This window comes from Mercenaria mercenaria, chromosome 13 (assembly GCF_021730395.1).
Source record: "Mercenaria mercenaria strain notata chromosome 13, MADL_Memer_1, whole genome shotgun sequence".
NCBI lineage: Eukaryota > Metazoa > Mollusca > Bivalvia > Venerida > Veneridae > Mercenaria > Mercenaria mercenaria.
The window spans coordinates 75,158,877-75,184,417 of NC_069373.1; the positions used below are offsets into that span (position 1 = coordinate 75,158,877).

General features: G+C 35.9%; 1 pseudogene; it reads left to right on the forward strand.

Moving 5' to 3' along the window:
* The first annotated feature begins 8,094 nt into the window (after nt 1-8,094).
* Nucleotides 8,095-25,541, forward strand: part of LOC123529186 (pyruvate dehydrogenase E1 component subunit beta, mitochondrial-like) — a 35,787-nt pseudogene continuing 18,340 nt past the window's right edge.

Consider the following 25,541-nt stretch of genomic DNA (forward strand, 5'->3'; position numbering starts at 1 on the left):
ATATCTCCATTTTTTCATTTAGTAATAACGATACTTTAACAATCCAGTATTAAACTACTGCATTTAAGGTTATTGACTGCGCCTGGGACGGCGCATGTTTAAACTTATTGGTAGACACGTACATATTAATGTAATGCGTGATGCACCATCTGATTACATAATACTGTTATTTTATGTTTGCAAGGCTGGCAATTTCTTTAGAAAGGTGGCGTAATTTTTCCTTCTTTGACTGCGAAGCCTATACTACACCATTAAGGCAGAACAACATTGTGAATACTTGTAATTGTTTTATAAACAAAATAAACTTAAATAGATCAAATTTTCTGTTTACCCCTTAATCAAGTTTTGCAATCTAATTTAAAGATGCTCTTAACAAAGTTATTCAAAGTACCAGCTGCATACTTTAGATAGCCTTCGATAAAGTTTAGCAAGAGTATGTAAGCAATTGCAGCCCGTATTCTTATAAATTCTGTTCTACGCTGTGACATGCAACAGAAAAATGTACTGGTCAGTTTGTGAAACGTTGTGCACAGAACTTGGTTTTTAGCAGGCTTTTGAAAGCAGCAAGAGTGTTGGCCTCCCTAATGTTTACGGAAAGGGAGTTCAAAAAATAGGGAACAGTGAACGAAAAGCTCCGATTGCCATAAATCATGGATTTAGTCTTTGGCACAACCAGTGACAGCTTGTCTAATAATGTTATTTTAGGTTTCTAACAGGTCTATACACTTCTATTGTATCCCTTATATAGGCAGGGGACAGATCGTGCAGAGCCACAACCTTGTACTGTACCATGTATTTCACTAGCAACAAATGGAGCTCCTTTAGAAGCGGTGCATGTGACGGAACGGGGCATCCTAGTGATAACACGAGCTACCATGTTCTGGACATGTTGAGACTTGTCAAGTGTGCTGTTAACAAGGCATTACAGTAGTTTAACCACGAGGTAACCAGGCAATTGACTGGGGTCTTTGTGGCATCACTGGTAAGATTCCGTCCTTTGTGACCCATTCTGCTTAGTTGTGCGTATCCAACCCGGCACACAGAGTTGACTTGCTGTTCCATATCCATACTGTTGTCTAATAATGCACCAAGATTCATAACACATTTTGTTGATTTTTTCACAGAGTCACCGACCTTAACCGATAAGTCCTCAGTGTACTTGGAATTATGCTTTGATGTGAATAACATTACCTTTGTTTTATCAGCATTGAGTTTCAGCATATTACAATGCATCCACAATTTCAGCCAGACAACTCCCAAAACGGCGCAAAGCCTCATTTTTATCCACAGCTACTATTGGCTCAAAGGACAGGTATAATTGAGAGTCATCGGCGTAGAAGAGATGAAGCAGTCCATGACATCTGCATATGCCACCAACGAGGTTAGTGTACGATATAGTTCTTATGACCTAGTACTGATCCCTGGGGCATTATGTACTTGTTTAACATAGGCGTCGGCAACTCACCATCAACGTCAACGCATACAGTTTGATAGCGGTCGCTTAGATATGACGATATCCATGCATTTGTTTGTCTGTGACTTCACAATGATGATCGAGACGATGTTACAGTCTTTGTTGGTCAATCGTATTGAAAGTTGCAGACAGATCGAGTAGCGCGAGGATTGTATTCTTAAGGCGAGGAGATGAACAACCGGCAACAGCAAGTAAACCAAAGGGATCTGGAAGTGAGAGTAGATGCGGCGGTATATCCATGTGGATCAAGCTGCTTTTTGTTATCTTTGTGGCGTTTCTCGTCTATCTGGTGTTATTCAACATGAACCCTTCAGCAGTAAACAAAATACCATTGACTTTGAGGAGAAAGTGTGAAGCGGGAAAATTGTTATTTATATATTTATGGAGATGCACTTTTCAAATTTGATTTAATTGTCTTGAAAAAGTCATTTGGATAAAGTAAACAGCAGTTCTTTTAAGGATGCAATATACCTTGAAACCAGGGTAGATTAAAAATATTATCTGTAGCAAATCATGATACTTTGTGTAATGAAATGTTTTAGCTGCTAAAATCGATTTGTTTGCCTCTGTCACTTATCCAAGTTTGAAGTACGTGGCCCTCTAAAGGTATATAATATTGAAAGTTAACAAGGAAAATATTAATATTGTCCTCTTCGTCTTATTTCGGTTTTATTACTGTTTTATTATCTAGCTTTTGTTCACATGGTAATCATTTTCTCTCATTTTTAAGCAACTATAGACAATAACCAGGTTTTAACATTCTTTGTCTGACTTACATATGGAAAAAATATGTGCTTGCAATTATTATTCTCGTGGACCATTTTGATATACAGTTAAAAAGCTGAAAATAGACCAGTGTCAGAGCCTTTGAATTTCAAAGATGGAAGATATGTAGGTTGCACGGTTAGTTTCCATTGTAACATTAAGTTCACAATAACACTATCTCTTCTACTGAAATATGGACAACTTTAGCTTAGTTATTAGTATATTTGACAGGGCTTTTTTCCCCTGTAAAGCTTCCATCCGTAACATAAGGCAATCCCAAAGCAAAAAAAAAAATGTATTTTCCCCCAATACTGAACTTATTTCCAAACCATTGTTATTGGCTAGGTTTTTTTTTAAATTTCAACAATAGTTTTGCTATTTTGTAAGCTACTACTAATTAGATTTAGTTAACTGTTATCAGAATGCCATCGCACATTTCAAAACGTTATTCAAATAGAAATCAATTATATTTTGTTAAGTTTCCATTATTCCAGATTTAGTTAGGATGGTCCCAACTGCCAAAGCACAAAATAACTTTTCAATATAACGGGAATGGGACTCCTTAAATTTCTTTACGAGGAGGGTCAGTAGCATAAGCTACTTTTTCCAAAATTTCAAACCAAGAAATATTGCTTGCAATTGGTGCTAGGATATTCCGAGTTGCCAAATCACAAAATAACTTTCCGATATAACCAGCGAGGTTAGCAGGGATAGTATCCTCCAAAGTCGTCAAATTTCCCTACGAGGAGCGTCAAGAAAAATATCCGTTATTGCCAAAAAACTGAATTTTTGCTTGTAATTGCTGTTAGGATGGCCCTAGATGCCCAAGCACAGAACAACTTTTCGATATATCCAGCGAAAATGACGGAAATAGGATCCTCCCAAATCGTCAATTTTCTCTTTGAAGAGTGTCAGGAAAACTAGCTGTTTTTGCCCAAAATTTCGAACCCAAATATTTGTTTTGCAGATGATGCTAGGATTGTCCTAGATGCCAAAGCACACAATTACTTTTTGATATAACCAGCGGTTTTTCAAACTAGAAAACAGGAGCTTTAACCCTTACTTCTTCATCTGAAAAATAATATAACATTACATAACCTTTGACAAATCAAAACGACTGAAGCATGATCTGTAACAAAACTGGCTCACTGTTGAACATTGAGAGCCAATGAGATGCATCCAAGAAACAAGACGATTTGAGTTTATATCTTAAGGAAGGGTAACGATCCAAAAGGTAAATAGAAAAAGTTGAAACTCCACAGGCCGCCAAAAATGACACCAAATGAAAATGTTGCAGACTTGGTTTGATTGTGCTTGTTCGTAGACAGTAGTGGAAATGTATTCTATCGTCCAAACTTCACACCCCGGTCGAGACACTACGCTTCCCTCTTTGATTGTGTCTGACGGAAGAGGGGGAGGACTCTATGATAAGCATTTTTTAAAATCCCACCAGGACTGAACTGTTTTGATATCTGTCTTCTGGCCTGTTTCGTCGGGCCCTTAAGGGTGTTTCTCTTGTTGCTTTGTCTTCTGCAAATGAATTGAGTACATACGTTATTGGTTCTTAAGGTTTGCTTTTTATATATTTATACAGGAGCAATTTTGTGTTTTACATGCCATGCCTTTTTGTTTCCATTACATGTATTAGAGATTCACCTGGCGGGGATTACTTTTATTTTCACTGTCATGTGTCTTTGAAACATGGTGGGGGTAAGAGTGAGGTTGGTGCGTACCATAAACCGGTTTAAGCTCCCCAGTGATGTTTTCCCACTGACCGTTCCGGGGCGATGCCCCACTATGTTCCTTTATATGTTCGTTTTGTCCTCGTGTGTTTGCTTTGTATGCGAGAGTGTGCGTGTGCGTGTTTGTAGTGTGCACGTCTGTGTGCTGTGGGTTTCGTTTTGGGGAGGCTGCGTTTTTGGAACATGGCATTCCCTGTTTGATATTTGTCCTTGTTCTTTTAGGCAGAACTCAACATATGCCATTTCAAAAATACCAAGATTCAGGGTCAACCCGTAGATGCGTCTGTATCAAATAGCCCCAGCAAACTAAAACCCTACGGCAGGGTATGTATCAATGTTTGCATTATTAAACTATACACAAAAATCATACCTTACGGCAGGGTATGTATCAATGTTTGCATTATTAAACTATACACAAAATCATACCCTACGGCAGGGTATGTATCAATGTTTGCATTATTAAACTATACACAAAAATCATACCCTACGGCAGGGTATGTATCAATGTTTGCATTATTAAACTATACACAAAAATCATACCCTACGGCAGTGTATGTATCAATGTTTGCATTATTAAACTATACACAAAAATCATACCCTACGGCAGTGTATGTATCAATGTTTGCATTATTAAACTATACACAAAAATCATACCCTACGGCAGTGTATGTATCAATGTGTGCATTATTAAACTATACACAAAAATCATACCCTACGGCAGTGTATGTATGTATCAATGTGTGCATTATTAAACTATACACAAAAATCGCAGACAGCAGAAAACATACTGAAAACGATTACTTAACAATACATTATGGCACCGCTGTTAAAATATAAAAAGTGGAAACTCAACAGGTCGCTCAACACGACAAAAACGAAAATGTTGCAGGCTTGGCTAAGTCTTTTTTCAATACACAGGTAATGCAGTGATTATTCCTTACATGGTTCATAACTCCGTTATCCATCAACCATCAAAATTTTTTTAAATCATCTGGCATAAATGTTCCCCATAACAGAACAATGTGTCAACGTCAAGTTTAAAGATGGAGGACCAGTTAACATTGATATTTTTCTGCCTGGTCTGTAAAATATTTAAGGTTACATTTCTTGTGCTGTCTGTAACTCAAACTTAAAGAAGTCTTGTGTTATTTCATCTCTTTATATACAGCATATCATAAAACAGACGGGTACATACAGACTGACTGTATGTTCACCCAGCCAGCGAAAAGTGTTTGACATTAAGCTGAGGTTTTCTATTTCATGGTATTTTGATGTGAAATAAGTAGTACAATAAAAATACATAGATCAGCAAAATACTAAAGGAATAACGGATTGAAGCGGCGCGGGAAAGCTATTGAATATTGTCGGTTCTCGCGGCATCTCGGATTATGCTGTAAATAAAATCTGGAAAGTAGATCCCTCGAAAGCACCGAGAACAAGGCAAACAGTGAAAATTGCAGACTCGGTTTGATTGAGTCTGTTCATGAGCAGTAATGGAAAATGCAACACTACCCACGCCCCCTAGCACCGGCTTAAGCAGTATTCAATCTTCAAATCTAAATGAGTTGAAATCAATGATCCCGAAGGACCAGAAAATATAACAACACTGAGATGAAGTCGGGGCGACGTTTTACGGCCGCCACACAGCACTTAACACCCGCTGTTGTGAAGTAAATAAAATCTGGAAAGTAGATCCCTCGAAAGCACCGAGAACAAGGCAAACAGTGAAAATTGCAGACTTGTAAAGCATTTAGCCTTTTGGTATTTCGGATAAGATGTATTCTGTGAAGAGGGTATCACGTTTCCAATGTAAGCTAGGATGGTTCGGACAGTCTTTACTAGTTCATCAAAGGACGACACATCTGAGAAAATCATCTTTGGCATTTAACAGCACTAAGGTACATATTTACATTATAATTTATACAGGAGATTTGTTTGTTTCAGTGTAAGACTGAAATATCTTTCACGCCACGAATATTTTCATGAGTTGCATACAACGGGTAACTAAACTGTTCAGAGAAAATGTTGACAAAAGCGTATATTTTTTTTCAACAAACGAACCACAAAAATCATGTTTCTTCTTCTTATGATTGCAGACAGAATTTGAAAAGAAATAACAAAAAAAAACGAAAAAAAAAAAAAAAAAAAAAAACAAACAACAATTATATGGTCAGAAAGAGGAACCCCGAAGTTGGCAGCAAAACTATTTCTTTTTCACACAGCAATATGCACATAAGGCATGATGTCAATTAAAAATATCTTATATTTGTTTTTCAATATTAGTAGTTACATCGCTTTAGGTTAGGACACCGAAAATTATTTTACGGAAATATATGAAATATTCAGGAGTGCCAAGTCAGCACTTCGGGACAAGATGAATATTTAAGAATATTTACGACTCGCTGAACACTGAAAAGAACGACTTCATTATAGTTGCAGCTGCAGTTGCAGATTAAAAATAGAACAAACGTTCTAAGTTTTGCAATTCCAAAACCTGTGTCTGAGGACAAAATATTTCATAGCAGTTAAAGTAATACTGAACAAAATCAAGAAACTTACTTACTGTTGTCGTGAAAAAAAAATGAATATATGTCAAGGATCTATTATCATTCACTGAATGCATTTAATATTCATGTTATCGACGGATATGTTTGATTCAAAAGTAGGAAAATACGGAACCCTGTTAAGTTCATTTCGTGTGTCGTCCGTCGTGCTTATTCTCATCCATCGTATCGTGTGTGGAGCGTCGTGCGTTGTGTCGCGCGCCGTATCACATGTCGTACGCCGACCAAGAAGAGTAGACGGTCGACACACAACACGACGCACGATAATGTAGGGTTAACACATGTTTTCATGTTATAACATCTGCAGAATACCGGGAGATTTGTTGGTGCCCGGGCCAGTAGGGCGAGGGTACCAAAGTATCCCGAGGAATTCTGAAGATGTTATAACACGAAATGAACATGCGCTAACGCTACTCCAGCATAAAACCCGAAAACAAAAACACTAATAAATGAATACATTATCCCTCAATGTCATTAACTTTCCATCAAATGCGCGGGAATATCTGAGTTGATTTTTCACGATGATATCATTTCCTTTTGAATTATTCGTTTTTGGGCCGCAATATTTCAACGCTTTGCCACAGAACGCTCATTAATAAAAAGATGTTTTATCAGTACATGATAACGTGAGAATCTCTCACCTGTTAAAACACCCACGAAAAGTGACAAGAACAGCAGTTTTATGCTAGAATGCGATGCGACACTCGATACACGATACGACGGACGACAATACGACACGACGTCGCGACATCAATGTGTGGCGCATCATGTTGCGCGTCGTGCGTCGACCTAAAACACAACGGACGACACACAACATGAGCTAAAGAGGATTCCGTATATGTACGAAAAGTTAAAGGGTCTGTATTGTTGAATATACAAACTCAATTTCAACACTTATGTCAGCAGTTCAAAAGACTCACACACAGGCACATGTAGCCGAGTGGTTAAAGTCGCTAACTTTGGATCCCTTGATACTCAACGCTGTGGTTTCGCATACTTGTTTAGAGTGAAGAATTCTTTCTTGTGACATTGTCATCCAGCTGCCGTACGGAAGGTTGGTGGTTATACCCAGGGGCCCGCTCGTGCCTGAAATAATGCCTACACGGGCATCTTGGGTCGTCCTCCACAATCAAAAGTTGCAAAGTCTCCATCTGACCTATAACTGTGTCAAAGTGACGTTAAACATAACAGTGCAAATGAATGTAAGTTGCATCACTGGCTAGTAAAAAACTCTCATTTATATTTGAATACTATAAAATAGGAATACTTTAAAACTTTACACATTTCTAGGGAAGTGTTATCAGTTATTGCCGATTTAAGATTTAGGATAAATATGGCTGGCTAAGGGTTACCGATAAGTTTTCTTATGTTTTTATTTATGTTTTAAAGCTGTTATTGTTCCGGAAAATTATGTAAACACTTTTAAAGCTGTTACTATTCACAGAAATATAATCAATAAAAAGAGGTTATGTTTCCAGTGTCAGTTTGTTAATTGTCTTATTTCAGGAAATCCTAATATGACATTTAATATGTGTGACTATTTTTTCAGACAATGTCTGTATGTGACGCTTTGAATACTGCCTTGTATGAAGAACTGGAGAGAGACCCTAAAGTTTTTCTGATAGGTGAAGATATTGGCAGATACGGAGGAGTTTGTCAGGTAAGGACTACAGCCTCTATTGAGTATAATCATAGGTATAAAAGTACTAAAATTTAATAGGTACTAGTAACTAAGCAGCACAGCTAGTCAGATAACTGCGGTAAGCGAAAATCCTCATTTTTCCCGGTTGAATGACATTTTCATGTTTAATGTAAGACAGTGTAAGCTTCAATTTCATTGTGATCCTATACTTCACGTTTATAAAGCATCTTCGAGGAGAATTGTACATTAATAGAAATGTGGACAAACCTTATGAGACATGCGCTCATGCCGATATTTTACATGCCAGTTTGGAAGATGTTTCATGGTGTTTATCTGTCAGACAAAAATATCTTTTAGATACTTTTCTTGTTGATTTTTTTTTGTGGTTTATAAGGTCAGTAAATATTATTTTTAAATGGGACTGTCTATGTGTGACAACTCTCAGTAGATTGTTTATTTTATATAGAACGTATAACAAAATTATTCATTTCTGTCATACCTCATACAAAATATTTTTCCGAACGCGCTTTATAAACACGTAATTTCGGTTAATATGGTACCGCTACACCCGCTACAGCAAGTATATGGTGCATATTTCTCAAGCTTAATGTATCCTATAGCACCATTGTCGAAACTTGTAGTTTTTCTTTCAAGGCATCATTCTGCAGCAGTGTGATATTTTTGAGAAAAAAGTTACTACTACTCCAGACCACCATAGATTATATCCAAAAGAGTAAAAACGTTGCGTGGCTTCATTTTGAGAAATCAGCAGTACATACTATATAGCTTATTTAGAAACGGGCATAGCTAAGAAGCGATTATGATGAGAACAACAATACTAGTATGTTGAAAAAAAAGGATACTTTTTTGTTTTATAGTAGAGAAAGAACTCAAGGTAATACAAAAAATGATAAAGAAACAAAAAAGAACCCAAAATTTGATTTTATGTGAAAATCATTACAATAATTGACAGTAATAATTCATATAAATGTTTAGCGAATAAAAAAATGTTCTGATCTTTACTATAGATACGATATATTCAAATTTATGAGCAATTCATGGGGCCTGATTTTATTATATTTGACATTTTTCATCATCGTCGACACAACGATACTATACAACGTGATATTTTCACAGTAGAAAATTTATTTTCCACCAATCCGGAAAATTAAAGGGAATGGTAATCATTTAAGTAAGTGAAATAATTGTAAAAATCAGCTTAAAAAGAGAAAGTTATGTACATTTCAATATTTGATCAAAATGGCACACATTTTGCTAAAACGTTTAAACTTGTTTTCTTTACTCTGTAAAATTTCTCCGTTTTTGGCTCAACTGAGCATGAAGTGCTCATGGTGAGCTATTGTGGTCACGCTGCCTCCGTCGTCCATCGTCCGCCGTGCGTGCGTGTGTCCGTCGTCAACAATTTCTTTAAAATAATTTCACACAAATGATCCTTGTTGAAACATGGCCGCCAAAGAGCGTGGGTACTATTCCCTATAGGTATATGGTAGTAACTTAAAAATCTTCTTGTATGAAACGGCTTGCCTAATTTTAAATAATTTCACACAAGTGCCCTAGGGTGATCTTCTACAAAAATTGTACAAATTATTCTGATTTGCGAAAAACATGGCCTTCAGAGGGCGTGGTCACTTTTCCCTATATGTATATAGTGGAAACTATAAAAATGTTCTCGTCTGAAACAGCAGGCTCATTTTCATAAACAATTTTACACAAATGTTTCTTGGATATTTGGCGTGTGATATCAGGATTTGACTGTCTATCGTAATTGTTCAAATTATTGCCATATGTTCAAAAAATGGCCATGCCCATGTATGTTATATAGGCTAATATAAAAAAAACTTTGAATATCTTCTTCCCTGAATCCATAACAGCAAGAGCTTTGATATTTATAAAAGCCTAACTCTGTACTTGTACCATTACGTTATATAAACACACTTACACAGTTGGGCGCTTTAGGGTCAATGACCCTCTTGTTTTTTCTTCAAACTATAGGTTAGCGACGAACAATTGTTATCCCATAAACTTTCATTATAACAGTATAGCGTGCACAGCCTTCAGTAAATCGAAATAAGTAATATCTAATAACATTATGTTTCAAGAACTTTCCTAGTTCCACCAAGATAACGGATGAAAAACGGATGAAAAACATATTCAAAGTGATACTATATTTGAGTATTTTTCGTGTGAATGATATGACCCCCTGTATGATATTATGATATGACCCCTTGTTTACATCGTTGGCATAATGGGAAAAACCGTTTCATGAAAAGTTTTCAATAAGCGTCAAATGTAGCAAATATTGTCAAAAAAAACAAACAAACAAACAAACTCTAAACGCATTAAAGCGGCTCAGTTTCGAACGAAACCACTTCTTGGCTTAGTTTACATTGCTGGCCAAACTTTACCTTATTCCCAGGTATATGAATTTCATATTCCAAGTAAGTCCCTTGTACTTTTTTTTAAATTGGTAGTCTCTGACCTTTAAGGAAAGAAATAGCCATTCTTTACATCTTAAACTAAATAAATAGAAATTAATTCATTTAAAGAGGTATTTGCTAAAAACATAATTCAGTTTGACGTAATTAACCCACTGAAATGGCTGCCTCCATGATTAGCTATTTGTTAACCTCCAAAATTGTCATGTTATCATTTTCGATATTGCTGACTTAAAAAAAAATCTTAGCGTTATGAAAGGCTTATAAATAGTCTTACATTTTGTCCTTTAGCATAATAATGCATGAATTAAAATGACGTATTATGAACATTTAATTAATCCTAATTAGCATAAACAGTATGCAGTACAATGAAAAGAGTCTCAAAATCTAAGCAATATCAGAAGATAAAATTATGTAAGCGGTTAAAGAATAAATACTATTTGTAATTCTCGCACCAAAACCCCACTCATGTGAGAACAGTACGTGAATGCGTTGGATTACATCTAAAACACAATGATATCGTTATTATGTCTGCAAAAAAGTAAACACATGTAACAATAGAAATAGAAGAAAGAATACTAAAGGAAATATAACAACACGTCATATAAAAATATGAACACTGCATGACTGTTGCACTTTGTGATAAGACATACAGAAAGAACATATAAATAAGAAAGAAAACATAAATAAGAAAGAAAAAAAGAGTAAGAAACAAGAAAAAAATGTTGTGGCAGAATTTTCATTGAATTACACAACATTTTCATCATCATTCTTTGTTCACATTCTGTTGGGACTATATCTAATGTATCTGATGTACTTCTAAGGCTTCATCTATGTTCATGTTTGTTCTCGGATTTGCTGGACATTATCTTGCTGATTTCTGACTGTTTTGTCAAATATCATACTCGTCTGAAACTTGTCGGTTTTCATTACAGCTGTTCTGTCCAGCGAAAATAGTCTAGCATCTTTAAAGCCATTGATAGCATTTTCAACTTTTGATGAAGCTAACCATGCTCAGATTTCGGAACATACTGCTTTGTCAATCTCTCAGTGCTACTTTCAGTGACTTCTTCAAAATGATCAAAATAGGCTAAGGTCACAAGGCTGCATTAGATACGACCCTGTTCAAGGAGGCAGTATAAAATGGTTTGATTGCGGGTGCCGGATGCGTGTAAGGTGTGTTTATGTCCATCGACAAAGAGTGTTACTGGTCTCTTAACATGCCACTGTTCAATGTCTGGAATGGAAAGTACTTGGCCACCTGGTAAATAATTCACTGTCCATCCAAACACTTTCACTCCTGCCTAACCTTGCCTTTTCGAGACTCTCCAGCATATGTCTGGGGAACCGCTGGGCAGGAAATACGGTCAAAGATCTCAAGAAATGGACAACAACACTAAATATACATATTTCTTATATTTGCGATCTACCTGAAACAGGCACGTTGTATACCGACTTTGCACCTTGTAAACAAAGCACATTCCCCCAAAACGCTATCTAAATTACCAGCAGTGTATACAGAATTCTGGCAACACTTGCAAAAGATGGTCGTTGTAACGCAACAAGATTGCAAAACATGCACGTACTACGCTCAATTCATATGCTTCTACATTTTTGTCAAGATTCATAAATTATTTTGTAAATGATTACCAACATTAAATAAATATTCCAGCACAGTCTTGTTTTGCCATTACACATTTTCGTTGGTAACTACACCGGTAACCGTGTGTTTGGATTTGTCTAATATAGCCTCCCCCGAATACAAAAAAAAAACATTACGTAAGTATTTCTGATTTCAGCCATTTAACATATCGGTAATAGTTTTACATAACAATTTATACTGTCTTGTCTCATCATTCTAAGCTATTGGATATAAAACGATCAAAACATTCCAGTTTAAACCATTAAGTGATAAAAACGTGCAGGTTATGGCTTTCAAGAAGCAAAAACGAAACTTCAGTTTTAAATGTATGTAACCAAAATTATTGCAATAAAATCATCAGTACAAATTGTTAAGAAGAAAAAAGATGCAGTCATTTGTCTTTCAACTGAAAATTTATTATTTTTGCGACAAGCTACAACATGAATTCAACATATATTAAGTATGTAACGGTTTGGATACAAGTAATCGAAAAACTCTGAACGGTTTGGAGCGGTGCTCCACTGTGTTCCTTTGTTAGTTCGTTCGTGTGTGTGCGTGTGCACATCTGCGTGCTGTGAGTTTCGTTTTGGGGAGGGTGCGTTTATGGAAATTTGCATTCTCTGTTTGATATTTATCCTTGTTTTTTAATATACGTAACGGTTTGGATAGCAACAAAATTCACATGATCGGTATCAAGGTTGATAAAACCAGATACAGCTATTATTGTCTCCTTCGCTAATTTCTGGAACATCAGAGTGGCCTTGTACAAGGATAGCATAAACATAGTAATTTGGATTTTACGGAGATTCGAAAGAAACAAACTAAAATAAAATAAAAAACTAAATATTTCAGGTAAAAGATTAAACTTGTGTATAAACGATTCAAATATTAACACTGTATCAAATGTTTTTTTTTGTTACTAATGCGCGAGAATGTGTTACGTACTATAAAGGATATATTTCTAAAATGAATTAAGCATTATATATCCTGAAATACAGGTCAAAAAGAATTTTAAAATATTGGGTGTAAGAACGTTTCAGTGCCTAACTTGTTCTGATTATCCAAATCAGTCGTTTTTGAATCTATTGGTTCGATTACAAACCAGTCTTCCTTCTCTAGGATGATTTGATCTAAAACAAATTCGTTTAAAGTTCATTTGTCTACCTCATTTGTCAGTTGCGTTTTAGGAACAGCGATAAGTAAATGAAGAGAAACTAGACACCCTGTACAAAATAATTTTCGTAAAGAAGTTTGAAGAATACGCAGGGCTATTGTTTCGCGACTTCAGCATTCCGATTTCAACTTCACAAACCTGTTTACTGAGATGATCTAACAAACAAGGAACAGGTATCATAACTCTGATTTTGGCTTTGTCACGAAGTTATGCCTCCTCTTCGACTTAACAAATTTTGTTAATCTTTTGTTTGCATGTATGTGTGTATGTATGTTTGTTTGTTTATTCAATACCGTCCATGAAGAGGCTCAATAAAACCGAGCCTGCAACATTTTAGTTTTTGTCGTGTTGAGCGACCTGTGGAGTTTCTACTTTTTCTATTTTACTGGCCACTTTTAAGAATGAAATGAAACTTCATAACTTCCACACTTGTTCGCTGTGATGATTAAGTTTTTGTTTGATTTCAAGTATGTCATTTAGCATTAAAAGTGGGAAAAGTTCAATGGAGGGGATTACTTTTATTTACACTGTCCCGTGTCTTTGGAACATGGTGGGGGGTAAGAGCGAGGTTGGATGCGCACCATAAACCGGTTTAAGCTCCCCAGTGGTGTTTTTGCCACTGACCGTTCCAAGGCGGTGCCCCGCTGTGTTCCTTTGTTTGTTCGTTTTGTCCTAATGTGTTGGCTTTGTGTGTGCGCGTGTATGTGTGTGTGTGTGTGTTTGTGGTGTATTGGCTTTGTGTGTGTGTGCGCGTGTATATGTGTGTGTGTGCGGGTGGTGTGCACGTCTGCGTGCTGTAGGTTTCGTTTTGGGGAGGCTGCGTTTTTGGTGCGTGGCATTCCCTGTTTGATATTTGTCTTTGTTTTTTTTTTACACACAAGTTTAAGTAAAATTGTTTTTGTCATTGATTAATTTCTTTAGATACAAGGCACTTTAATAGGCGAGCTTTGTTGTCCGTTTTAAATGTAAACAGTCCTGAAATGACTTTAAAAGAAAACAGAAATCAGTATTTGATTTAACAAGCAGTGAATAATTATTTTTTTAAGAAAGTTCTACCTACATTCCCTTGAAATGTAGACTCTGGAGGCAGCAAAGGTTTTAAATGGGACCTTCTCATCTGGTAAACTAGCCACCATGCATATTTAATAATATATATTCCTGTACCCTTTCAGTCAGTAAAATACATGCCTGGTGCATTTGCATTTCCATTTATGATGAAAACTGTTCACCATTACTTTTCTAAGTCATTCCTCTCCAACTTGTGTTTCAAATGGAAAAAAATAACTGCTACGCTTGAAAAATGAAAAAAATATCCAATAGGGAAAACCACGTCTTAACAACGCAATCCATTTAAACCGAAAACCTTACAACAGTGTACGCATGGATGTGTACACACAAAAATGCATAGATAAACCTTAATTTATAGATAACGTAGGAAAAAAAAACAAAAAGAAAGCATTTGGGCATCGCGATTGAGCTGTCATTGGCAAAGTCACCACAAAGGAGTACAGAATCTGAAAGAAGATCGTTTGGAAGCAAAGAATGCAACCAAGCAAAATAATAGCAGACTCGGCTTAACTGAATCTGTTTATGAGAGGTGGTTGAAAGTACAACATCACTCACACCCTCTATAAACTTGTAGTACACATGGAAAGGTGTTATGGTAAAATTTTCGTCTGTTAGTCCTGAACACCAACCGCTAAATATTCAACCTATCGCTTAATGTATTTCTCGCAGGCCTAAAGCTATCCCCTTTACAGATATCATGCAACGTGAACGTGCCAATGCATGTACTACATTTGAGGTTTGTGTCAATGTGTATAAAACTGAATTTGGCCCCATGGAACTTTTACACCAAAACGTTTTCTTTAACAGCCTTTTGTTATATCCATTTTAAACAACCTTGAAAAGACTGTCTTCCAAACTGACAGTAGTAAAATCGGTTTGATTAAATACACAAGTAAAATTAACAATTCATATTGATCAAGAAATGAGTATTTCTTTCAAAGTATACATCTGTATTTAATAAGCATATACATTTATAAAAATCTAACAACCAATGATTCGTTTATCCGAGGATGTATTTGAACATTTACCACTAACCATTTTATGCTTTCAATGCAAACTATGAATATATAAGTTAGAAAACAAACATTAACAGTTAGAAAGGCAAGTCCAAACCGCAAACATCCGAAGAGACTGGTACATTCATATTCCTACTACACTCAATGTTGTGTGTCCTGTTGAATATTTAGGTGTTTTGTACATATCACTAATGATGCATACTTATACTTGAGGTTACTATCAAGTAAAATCAAATTTTAGAACATCTCACAGACACGAAACTTAACAATGTCTATAAATTTTGAAGACATATTTATAATGCCGGCGGAGCAAATTATCTTACTTGTCTGCCTTAGGCAGGTGTTTTCCCAACTCTCGTATTTGCGCTTGGTTTTTTTCCTTCCCACGCTGTCCCTCGAGTTTGGGAATACCCTATTTTACACCGGCAGGCATGTAAGATCCTTAAAGTCTGCTTCTTGGACCTTTATCTTTGCTTTTTACAAGGTATATCAAATGAAAGACTAAATCCGGACACTTGTTATTGTTAAGCTGACGGGGCATACTAAGCTAAAATATCATATAATGTATGATTTCCTTCCTAACAAATTCTTGGAACCGAATTTTATCAATATCACACGCATTTGCCTCCCCTTATAATAAACAAGAGGGCCATGATGGCCCTATATTGCTCACCAGCGTTGATCTGGCCTACTGACCCAGTTTTAGACCCCACATATCCCAGTTTCAAACTTGACGTAGAGATTATCAAGACAAACATTCTGATCAAGTTCAATTAAAATTGGTTCACAACTGTGGCCTCTAGAGTGTTTACAATTTTTTCCTTTGATTTGACGGGGTGTCCTAGTTTTTGAGTCCACATGACCCAGTTCAAACTTGACCTAGAAGTTATTAAGACAAATATTCTGACCAATTATCATGAGTTTCAAACTTAAACTGTTGACTCTAGAGTGTTAACAAAATTTTCATTTGATCTGGCCTACTGACCTACTTTTTAATCCCACATGACACAGTTTCAAACTTAACCTAGAGATCATCAAGGAAAACATTCTGACCAAGTTTCATAAAGATAGAGTCACAACTGTGGCCTCTAGAGTGTTAACAAGTATTTCCTTTGATTTGACCGGGTGACCTTATTTTTGACCCCACATAACCCAGATTCGAACTTGACCTAGAGATCATCAAAATAAAATTCTGACTAATTCTCATGAGTTTCAAATTTAAATTGTGGACTCTAGAGTGTTAACAAGATTTTCATTTGATCTGGCCTACTGACCTAGTTTTTAACTCCAACATAAGCTAATTTCAAACTTGACCTAAAGATCAAGACAAATATTCTGACAAAGTTTCGTAAAGATTGGGTTACAAATGTGGCCTCTACAGTGTTAACAAGGCAAATGCTGATGGACGACGCACGAAGGACGACGACGGACGCCGGACAATGACCGGTCACGATAGCTCACCTTGAGCACATCGTGCTCTGGTTTGCTAAAAAGATATTTTTTATCATTTGATATTATACTTAAGTTATTGAATTTTTTATTGCTTTCAGAAATTTAAATTTAATGTGGGTGATATAAATGAAACAATAACACCGAAAGCAAGAAAATAATATTTGAATTTCTTTTCAATGAACATGTGATTTTTATTGTCACATGGTATTTGTGACGGCCGCTAGGGTAGATAATCGCTGCAAGAAGTTTGCCAGATAATGAGCTTTTACCGAACAGAAAAACAAAGAAAGTGGCAACTAAAAGACAGACAAAATCAGGCATATTGTGAATATTTACTTAGATCAAAATTCGACAGAAGAAATAGGTGTAGGAACAGGTGTGTGTGGGGGGGGGGGGGGGGGGGGGGGGCGGAAAGCTGGAGGGACTGCCCCTCAATTTTTTTTAGAGTAAGGGCCAGCATATGGTTTGGTTACTATCCCACTAAACCCTCACACACAGAGTTTTTGACCCAAAAATATGGTTGTCCAAAAATATTAAGGGGAAATCTGGGGAGGTTTAGCTGGCCGGTCCCCTTTACCCCTTTCCCCCAACTTCGAGTTTGTTCCTACACCAATTGAAGAGATCCGCCTTGCTTTTTATAAAGATAACATGTACATGAAGTTAGCAACTCATTAATATATCATTTTCAGGTAACGAAAAACCTATGGAAGAAATGGGGAGACCACAGGATCAAAGACACACCTATCACAGAAGTAAATCATACAACGTCACCTATTCAGTAAAAAATGTTCATTGATTTCTCATTTAAATGTCGTCAATCACATTAATAGGTAGTCAATATGCTTTTTATCATGTTATGAATTTGTTCGAAATTTTATCAGTTCTCTATGCTCGCAGGGCACTGAATGTTATAATTTTTCTAGAGGTGTTTTTAAAATTTTGTTTTTCTATCCTGGTTTTCCAACTAAGGTTTTTGGCATAAGTGTTAATTTGATAAAAAATACTTTGCGCCACGAATGACATTAAGTTCGATTGTGTTACATTTGTCAAAAGATAAGCCTTTTCAAAAATATTTTTAGCCAAAATACATTGAAAATGCACATTTCTATTACCTTTTGCCAATTAATATAGCATGGAAACAATTGTACACTATGCGGGGCAATATACACCCGAAGTTCTAGATCTATGGAGGATGTATTAAAACTTTAGATTTTTTGTGGGTATCTGTGTAGGAGGCGAATGTAATGTGGCGGGGAGGGGTGGGGTGGCGGCGCAGACAAATATGGAATACTAAGGCACAAGAAGCTAAGGGATTTAAATTTATCTCGTTTTGTGTGTGGTGTGTCGCGGGGATTGAAGGAGTAATGTGGATTGTGCCACTCTTCAATTTATCTCCCACACAGCTGTTTTCCAAGTTTGAAGTCAATTACTTGATAAGTTTTGAAGTTGTGCTCCGAGCACAAAATGCAAACATCAGATTTGACATATGAATTAATTTTGTGACCTTGACCTATCGACAAAGTTCATACGCTGTGCACATCGTCTCATCGCCACTTAATCTGTTTGCCAAGTTTTAAGTTGATATCTTTAATGGTTATTAAGTTAAGCGCTGCACACAAAATATGACATACAAATTTGACCTTGTTGTGTCCTTAATCTTTGACCTACCAACCCGCTGTATGCGCTCGAATATTAATGTACAAGAAACTAGAAGTGATTTGTTTTGGGAGGTTTGTGTGTGCGTGCGTGTACACGTGTGTGTGTGTGTGTGTGTTGGGAAGTGTTAATGCGTGTGTGTGTGTGTATGTGCGTGCGTGTGTGCGCGCGCGCGTGTGTGTGTGTGTGTGTAAGTGAGGCAAAGAGTAATGTGGATTTTTGTACTGTTCAAATCATCTCATTACCTAACTCCTATATTCCAAGTTTCAAGTCAATACCTTAAACGTTAATTAAGTTATACTTTGGACACAAATATGATAGACAGGTTTGACCTCGTTGTGACCTCGATCTTTGACCGACCGATCTGGTGTATGCGCTCAGCCCTTTGTCTCATCGCCACCTATATATAGTGCATAATTGCAGTCAATATCTTAAATGGTTATTAACTTATGTTCCGGACACGAAATATTTTGATCTTTGAGCCGAATTTGTTCTTTGAACTTTATTCTACCGACCTGCTTCATGCTGCACATCATCTTATGGCCACCTAGTTTTATGCCAAGTTTAAAGTCAATACCTTGAAAAGTCATTAAGTTATGTCTGTGAGTCAAATATAATATTTTAGCTCCACTTGTGACCTAGACATTTGGCTTACCAACCTGGTACATGTACTGTACACATCGTCTTGTCGCCACCTACCTATATACCAAGTTTAATGTCAAAACCTTGAATGGTTAACATATCGCGACAGTAATCAGTCGTAAACGTAAAACTAGAAAATGTATTCAAATCAAGGAATTATCAGCTTTTTAACTGCTTTTATATTAAGGGGAAGTAATTTCAAAACTTTATAACACTTAGTAAGGCATAGAATTCTACTAGTGATCTAACTTCATGTAAAGAACTTTTTATTCTAAGATATAACAGCATTTAGGAAAAAATAAAATTTGAATAGAGTTGGATCCCTATCAGAAATGTAATATTCATGAAACTTTATGAAAGTCTTAAAAACGCATTTCTAGCGATCAGAGTAATGATGCTACTTTTTTGAAACAACGTAAAAGCATTTATCGATGGTCCCCATGTTCAGCGATGTACGGGCTTTACTCTTAAAGGATAGGACTTACTAAAATTTCTCAGCTAGCACCAGCACGCATCAGAGAAATGTGCAATAATTATTTACCATGTTCATCGATAAAAGTGCATTTCAATAAATAGCCAAACGACTTGATTTACAAATCGGCACGAATGTGACTTTTTTTCTCTAGCAAATCATCCAGGGACATAATTATGTTTTGTGCCTTATTTTGTCAGTATGGGGGGACACGTGACCTCAGATAATGCATAGCACGGAAAAATGACATCACAGACGAGCCAATTCGAGGTAGGTGACATTCATACGTACTAGTAACTGAATTTTTTCAAACACAATCTAGACAGCACAAAAATTTCTCCTCAACGGTATAAATCTCCTAACCCCACTGTTTACATGTTTCCTAGATTACATCTAGGTTTTCAGCGGGTCAAGAAAACCTCTTCAAAATAAAATGGTATGGTGCTTTACACGTATAGTTAATTTATTTATCAAACATGAAGATTGAAAACAGGAATTGAGGAAATCTTATCAAAACACATAGTGTTTACCAGCTTTTAGCCGCTACATCTTCACGTGAACAAGAATTTAAAGTGGCATTATGCCCATCTTACTGTACATAATGTGTTTTGGTGAATATTTTATAAAATCAATTTTCGGTTGCTGTGCATTTAAATGTGTTAGATTAACGATAATGCCGCATAAGTATTTGAAGTTGATGCTTTAGAAATAAAGAAATCCGACTAATAAAATGTTATTTATTTTCTTCAACCTTATACGCAGTGATCTCCCTTACCTATAGGTAGAGATTTCTGAAGTTGAAGGGAAACAACTCCTGCGTGTAGTGTGACTTTCCTTAAAAAGACTGCCCCAGTCAAAATAAGAAATGCCATATTTAGAAATTTATTATTTCGTACTAGGAACAGGAAGAGTTTGGTATATTTGGTTAAAAGCACCCTTTTTACACACACATCTATTTCAGCTGGATTTTTACTTGAAAAAAAATGCGCATAATTCCACTTTAATGGGAAAATAGTGCGTCATACGTAGGTTTATTTGATTAAAGAAGATGATGTTTACTACAAAAATCTCTCAATCCATTCTTCAATATGCAACTGATATGAATTTAAATCTATTTGCCGTTTGTCCTTTGCAGAAACTTTGCCTTCAACAAAAACAGTCCTCTGCGTACAAAGTGGCTCAGATCTGTCCAAAAAGTTGATTTAGTTGATTTAGCCAAAAATGCTTCTAACAAGACACAGGGGACTGTAATAATTTGTATTTTTGCGTTTAGGAAATTACAGTTCATCTATATTATATTGATTACTAACTTGCAAGACCTTACTTCTAATGTGTATTAATATCGTATTTGTTTTATTCACGTTTGTATCATATTTAAATGGCCGATGGCATTGTATGTATATAGATGACGATTGCGGATAATGTTGATTTGAGTTTGACGTGAGTTAATAAAAAATGTGCTTCGATATCTTCAGTATGAGGTCGAAGTAAAGTATTCTGTGTGATATTAAATATATTCTTGATACATCGTGTCTGCAACATTATTTCTTAGAAAACATTTTATCTTAAAACTGATAATGGATGACAAAGCACTTACTTTACCTTTTCAATGCACACAGAATGAAATTTACGTGTCATTATGATATTTAAAAAGTATGTAGCCGAAAATTTCAAAACACTGAAACAGTAAATTATCAGAATATTACATCTGTATAATTCTTCCCACGATTGAAACATCTCTTTAAACGAATTTTACTCGGTTAATTAACGCCATATAATATAAAAATATGTAGATTAGTTTTATAAAACATTTTATACGTATATCCCATTAAATATGAAAATTCACATTTTCAGTTTGACTACACAACAGTCAATAAACACTGTGAACAGAAGTGGTTTGTAAGAAGCTAAAACCAAAAGAAAGAAAGCAGTCTTCTTTCTTCATCCAATAAGTAGTATTAAAGGAGTTTAAACACCTCATTCCTCCCATCAGATTTTTCATTTAATTGAAGTGTTCACCATATTTATATATATTTATCCGCCATATACTTTTTCGTGCTGGTCACGTGTTCGCCTACATTCATTTCTATTTTGAAACTATTTTTTGCACTATTTGCTTTCTAAAGCATTATATTTACCGACTCACTGCCCTGTTGCTCGCTTATTTTACTATTTTCAACTTTTGCACTCAATGACAATAATCCCTTTTAATCTGTGGGCCCGTGCAAATTATTTTAGAGAAGTGGTTTTCGGATATCACGATGTGTCCACATCATGGTATAAAAATGTTTTTGGAAAAAGCTTTAATAGTATTAGGATTTTAGGCAATTTGATTTGTTAAACGTAAATACACTATTCTGATTTAATTTTAGAGCCATGACCTTTAACCTGAAGTTATTCGAATCTAAGGCCGACACGGGCTTTAACACGAGTACTGTAACAGGTTTTTTTTTGTTCTTAACTTTAATTAACTTAGCCTTATTTTGCTGCACTGAATCCTCCGTCATTCCGACCTTTTAAGTATTTCATATCCTATATCAGTCTTAAGACCTCTAATGTAATAAAGAGTAAATGTATTTATTGTTATCAATAGGACTGGTATAATATAAACAAGCACAACACCCTCTACAAAAAGCCTGTCTTGTTCTGAACAATTGTTATATGAACAAGTGAGCGCAAAAAGCTCTGTGCAAGATGACCCAGTTTCGAACTTATCCAAGATCCTGGAGCTTCTATGAAGACAAACGTACGTACAGGGCTTTTTGTAAATCAGGAAGAAAATCTGTCCTCTGGTTATTCTAAGATCTGGCTGAGAGACCTTATATCTACTCTCAAATGTCCCAGTATTTCATTTCACATAGATTTCATCAAAACATCAAGATAAACATTCCGTAAAACTTTCTCAAAAGTGTTCTTTAAATTTACACAGTGATCTAGTTTTTATCCCAGACGACCCAGTTTCATGTTGACCTAGATTTCATCATGACATAAATTTTTGTCGTTTTCATGTAGATGGGAATGGTCATAAGCTTTTGCTAGTATCAAACACGCCCGTGATTTTGTTCAGGCAAACATTCTGACCAAGTTTCATGGAGATTCAGCCAATATTGTGACCTCTAGAGTGTTAACAATAAAATTGTTAAAGAGGACACACGACGATGACACACGGACGGCGACGAACGACAAATGATGGCTATTTCAAGCTGAAACATCCAGAAATGAAATCCACTTTTGAGTTGGTAATCATTTGAGGGGAGGTAATAAACAATTTACACGAATCTAAAAAACGAGAAAATAATTCTGTGCGAACACGGTATGATTTGTTTTATATACTGTATAAACCTTTTCACAGAATATGTTAAAGAAATATATATTTTTTTAAAAAAGGACGTATTATGTAAAGTTGCATGCATCTGTCTGTGTACATCATAATGCGTGCCTGGAGCATAACATAAAAATAATTAAGGTGTTATCTTCAAAACCAGCATATATGTAGGTGGCGATGAGACGTAGTGAAGAGCGCATGAAGTGGGTAGGTCAGAGGTTAGGTCACAAATTTTAATGGTCAAATCTGTCCATTATATATTGTGTCCTGAACAATACTAAAAACTATTCAAGGAAACGACTTCAATCTTGGGTTTAAAAGACAGACAGATCGCAAAACCAAGGTCTGTAGTTCAAAGGATAAAGTCACATATTCAGTTCAAAGGTCAAATCTGACGTCATATTTATAAACTATTTCAGGTATTGTCGCCAAACGTAATATTTAAGTAAATGGCGATGAGACGACATTCACAGCACAAGAACTGGTCGGTTGGTCAAAGGTGTATATAAAAAATTGAACTCAGAGGTCAAGGGTGTCCATCAAATGTCGTGTCCGTAAGCATAACTTAAAACTGTTCAATGTATTGACTTGAAACTTGGAGTATAGGAAGGTGGTGATGAGATGATTTGCAGATTGCAACAACTCATATTAGTCCCCCTTCTCAATCCAGCAACCCACCACCGCGCCCCCACACACGCACTAACTATTAACGTTTAGTGCCTTAGTATCCCGCAACCACTGACACCCGGTGATGTCCAAATCCCCCATTTACAATTTTCCCTCCTCATTTGGACGAACACTTGTGATGTATATTTACACGCTTTGTGGAGCTGTTGTTCTTGCCTTATGTTGTGTCCTTAACTAATTTTGTTGTAGATGGGATTTGCTGGTATAGCTATCGGCGCAGCCATGGTATGTACTGTTTTCATTTTGTATCATTGTGCAACGTTATAGATTTATTAAATAGATTGTGTTAACCTAAAGTTTTATATTCTAATGAAAAACAACGATTAAGAATAGACACATTCTAAGTTTGATAACTTGTATAAGGTAGCCAAATGCATCTCTAAGATAATTTTATAATTTGATAAGACATGACATTAGAGATTATTCATTCTAACAATTACCCTAGACGATAATTTATTTCAGTTTATCCAGTTACAACATGTTTTAAATGACAAGTTTTATTCAGCTTTGAATGAGACAAATAAAAATGACACATTGCCTTTAAGGGACGATAGTGCGATACTACGATGTGAAAGTGCAAATAGTGCAAAATATCCTGTGTCTTTGATGGAGTGGGTGTAAATTGGGTAGTAAATTAATGTTCATTTACTTTGGAGTCATTATCACCTGACTAAAATATCCTTTAGATTGACAGACCTTCAGTTATGTCGATGTGACGTTAAACCGAACAAAAACAAAAAAGAGCAAAAACATTATAGTTGCTATTACACCGGTTCTATTTTCTTCATTAGCATTCAGAGTGAGAGTTATCTCGTGGATCTCCGATTCTACTGGATAAATTTACTCAATTAGGCCAAAGTCCATGCTCAAATGCTGGTGACCTGGTATCTCCTACATAGAAAAGAACATTTTCCTTCTGTCTTAATCCTGGGTGTATTAGGTGGAGTGTTAAACATCCACTTCAAAACAGCTCAATCTCATTGCATGCAGACTACCTTTTCTGACATTTCAAGGTAGGACTTGCTGTCTAGACTCTGAAATACTGTAAATGGTAATATGTTGACTATATCTGCCTATATCTGTTTAGTAGGATCAACCTCTATCCCTTCAACTACCTGCCCATTTGTTACTTTGGATTACTTTGGATTCAACACTGTCAAAATATATTTTCACTATGTGCGCAGTCCTTATAATTTCCATAAACACTTTATAAATAATCTTTTCCATCTGCACGTTTGTCCAAAATGATTCCATTTTTTACATTCAAAACACTGTTTCCTTTTTGATGGGAATGACTGAGTAATTCTGTGTTTTTATACGTCTTTCGCTATTTGTGTCTTCCCTGAGACTAATTTTACCATTTCTTTCCCCTGGCCTTGCGATTTTATGGCCAGTAAGCTGGCCTGAGGAGTTATGACCAATATCCCGTTGGTTCCGTGAGACTCTGACTGCGTTGACAATGGTGTCTGTGGCATGTGTTAAGACTAACTGCGCATATTCTATTGACTGGCATAATACCACAGCGTCAAATGTATTGATCAGTTTTTCCCTTATTCTAAGAAACTAGCTTGTCTCGGATCATTTCATCTTTTTTATGAATATTGCAGTCTATTGCAAGCAGTCTCAGTCGTCAAATTTATGTTCCCCTTCCATAGTAAAACTATTTATTGTGCAAAGTTTCTTCTATTCTAATCAGAGGCCCCTTTGTTATTAGTTCACAAAGTTTCTGGAATTTTCTCCATACCTCAGACAACTCCAGTTCAT